The following is a 3,250-nucleotide window of genomic DNA, read 5'->3' as shown; positions in this document are numbered from 1 at the left end:
GATAGTCTCCTTGACTGGCAGAAAGTGAGCAACCTTCGAGAATTGGTCGATGACGACTAAGATAGCATCGTTACCTTTCTGAGACTTGGGAAGGCCAGTGACGAAGTCCATCTGAATCTTATCCCACTTCCATTCTGGAATCGGAAGCGGTTGTAGAAGTCCAGCCGGTTTCTGATGTTCTGCTTTGACGCGACGACAAACGACACATTCTTCGATATATCGAGCAATATCTTGCTTCATCTTGGACCACCAATATTCCTGACGAATGTCTAAGTACATCTTGGTACTCCCCGGGTGAATAGAGAGAGGGGTGTCATGCGCTTCTTTCATCACCTTCTCTCACATAAGCTCGAACCGGGGTACTACAATGCGGTCTCTGAAGTATAAGGTTCCATCTTCACCAAGTGAGAAATCTCTGGATTTCTCTAAGGCAAGATCCCTTTTCATCAAATCAACGTGAGCATCTTTGGCTTGAGCAGACTTAATTTCCTTGAGAAGAGTTGGTTCCAGAACAAGGTTATTCAGAGAACCCTGTGGAACTAGTTGAAGGTGCAGCTTGCGTAGCTCTTCATAAAGGCGGGGTTGAGCTTTGTAGACCAGGTGATTATTGCAATAAGACTTATGGCTCAAGGCATCGGCCATTACATTAGCCTTACCAGGGGTATAGGATATACCACAGTTGTAGTTAGCAATAGCTTCCATCCATCGTTGCTGACGGAGGTTCAGATATGGCTGAGTGAACATGTACTTCAAACTCTAATGATCGGTGAAGATCTCGCAACGATTACCGAGAAGGTATTGTCGCCATAGCGTCAGTGCAAAGATAACCGCAGCAAGCTCAAGGTCATGAACTGGGTAGTTCTCTTCGTGAGGACGTACTTGATGGGAGGCATAAGCAATCACCCTGCGCTCTTGCATTAGGACACAGCCTAATCCTTGACATGAAAAGTCGCAATAGATGACAAAGTCCTTGTGAGAATCAGGGGGAGCAAGCACTGGGGCAGAGGTCAACTTGTCCTTGAGTGCCTGGAAACTTCCTGACATTTGTCTGTCCAATCAAACTTAACGCCTTTGTGTAGCAGATTGGTCAGTGGCTTGGCGATCTTGGAGAAGTTCTCGAGAAAGCGGCGACAATTGCTGGCTAGCCCGAGAAAGCTTCTGACTTGCTTGACAGTCTTCAGAGGGGTCCAGTCAAGAATAGCCTGAACACGCTCTGGGTTGACGGCAATACCGTCCTTGGAGATGACATGACCAAGGTAGGTGACTTCGGGTAACCAGAATTCGCACTTGGAATACTTGGCATAAAGTTGATGTTCTCGAAGCTTCTCTAGAACAAGTCGAAGATGTTCATCATGTTCTTCTTTGTTCTTCAAATATACCACAGTATCATCCAGATAGACTACGACGAACTTGTAGAGGTAATCCATGAATATGTAGTTCATCAAACGAGAGAATGTGGCTGGAGCATTGGTCAAGCCAAAAGACATGACGGTGTACTCGTAAGAACCATAACGAGTGACGAATGCGGTCTTTGGAATATCCTTTTCACGAACACAGATCTGGTGGTAACCCAACCTCAAGTCGAGTTTAGAGAATATCGATGAACCAGCCAGTTGATCATACAGATCATTGATCCGAGGAAGGGGATATTTGTTCTGAATTGTAGCTTGGTTGATAGGACGATAGTCTTGGACCAAACGGTTCGTTCCATCTTTCTTCTTTACAAAGAGAGAAGGTGCTCCCCAAGCTGAGGAACTTGGACGAATGAAACCACTGTGAAGAGATTTGTCGATTTCCTCCTTAAGTTCAAGGAGTTCGTGAGGCGGCATCTTGTAGGGTCATTTGGCGATAGGAACGGTGCCTGGTTTCAAGTCGATGACGAACTCGACAGCCCGGGCAGGGGGTATTCCTGGAAGTTCTTCTGGGAAGACATCGAGGAAGTCGCGAACAACTGGAATATTTTCAATTCCCTCAAGAGGTGCTGCGTTCAACGCGTTCAAAGCATAAAGTCGTGCTTCGGCATTTTGAACAATCTGAGCATGGTAGCTTACTATCTCATCGGAAGGATGTAGGAGATGAACGAATTTGGTGGCACAAACGATAGAGGCAGTATGTGCTTTCAACCATTCCATTCCTAGAATGAGGTCAATGTTGGAAGACTCCAGAATAATGGGAGAAACAAGGAATTCCAACCCTTCAATCTCAACGGGAATGTCGCGACCAATCATGGTAGTTTGACATTGGCCCGCAGGGGTGCATACCACTATCGGAGTGTTCATGGGCTTGCATCGAATGTCGAGTGTGTATGCAAACTTTTCTAACATAAATGAATGTGATGCTCCTGAATCGAATAAAACAGAAGTCGATACTGAATTAATGAGAAGAGTACCCATCACAGTGGCAGGCTGGTCTTGAGCTTCATTCAGTTCAATGTTGTTAGCCTGCCCACGACCATAGGGTCGGGCATTGTTGTTGCGGGGTTGATTGTTACCACGACCGACAGCAGGAAGAGCCAATTGATTCTGATTCTGAGGACAGTTCCTGGAGCGGTGACCCGGAAGGCCACACTTGAAGCACAGACCATCATTGGGGTTGCGAGCAGAAGCTTGGGGTGGTACAGCCCGAAGGGGCTGCCTCTACGGTGGAGGGGGAAGACGAGGTGCAGCATAAGACTATCTTGGTGCCGGTGCAGTTGGGCGGTACATGCTGTGGGGGATCCATATCCACGCTTCTGCGCTGACGGGCCCGAAGATGAGCCAGCATCACGGCTGCGCCTAAGGGATCCCTGTTGTTCCTGAAGACCAGTCTCAACATGAATAGCCTTGTTCACCAAGGTGGCAAAGTCGGCAGAGTCGTGAATGAGTAGTGCTAGCTTGATATCAGGGTGAAGTCCATCACGAAACTTCTCTTGCTTACAAGCATCAGTTGAAATGTCTTCTTCAGCATAACGTGCCAAGTCTAGAAATTCCCGCTGATAAGCATCTACAATCTTGTTGCCTTGGGTGAGGTTGCGGAAATCTCGCTTCTTCATGTCCATGATTCCCTGAGGAATGAAGCGGGCACGAAAGGCAGCATGGAAATCCGGCCAAGTGATGACCATTCCAGTAGGCAGTGTACGCATGTGGCTGTCCCACCATTGAGTAGCGGGACCCTTCAGAAAGAAAGATGCAAAGGTGACATAGCTAGGAGGGGCCACACTAGCAGACTCCATTTCATACGTGATGTCGCGTAGCCAGTCATCAGCATCAAG

The sequence above is a fragment of the Triticum urartu genome, chromosome 7A (genome assembly GCF_056163025.1).
Source record: "Triticum urartu cultivar PI428250 chromosome 7A, HENAU_Tu73, whole genome shotgun sequence".
Classification (NCBI taxonomy): domain Eukaryota; kingdom Viridiplantae; phylum Streptophyta; class Magnoliopsida; order Poales; family Poaceae; genus Triticum; species Triticum urartu.
Note: the sequence above shows the minus strand (reverse complement) of the source record.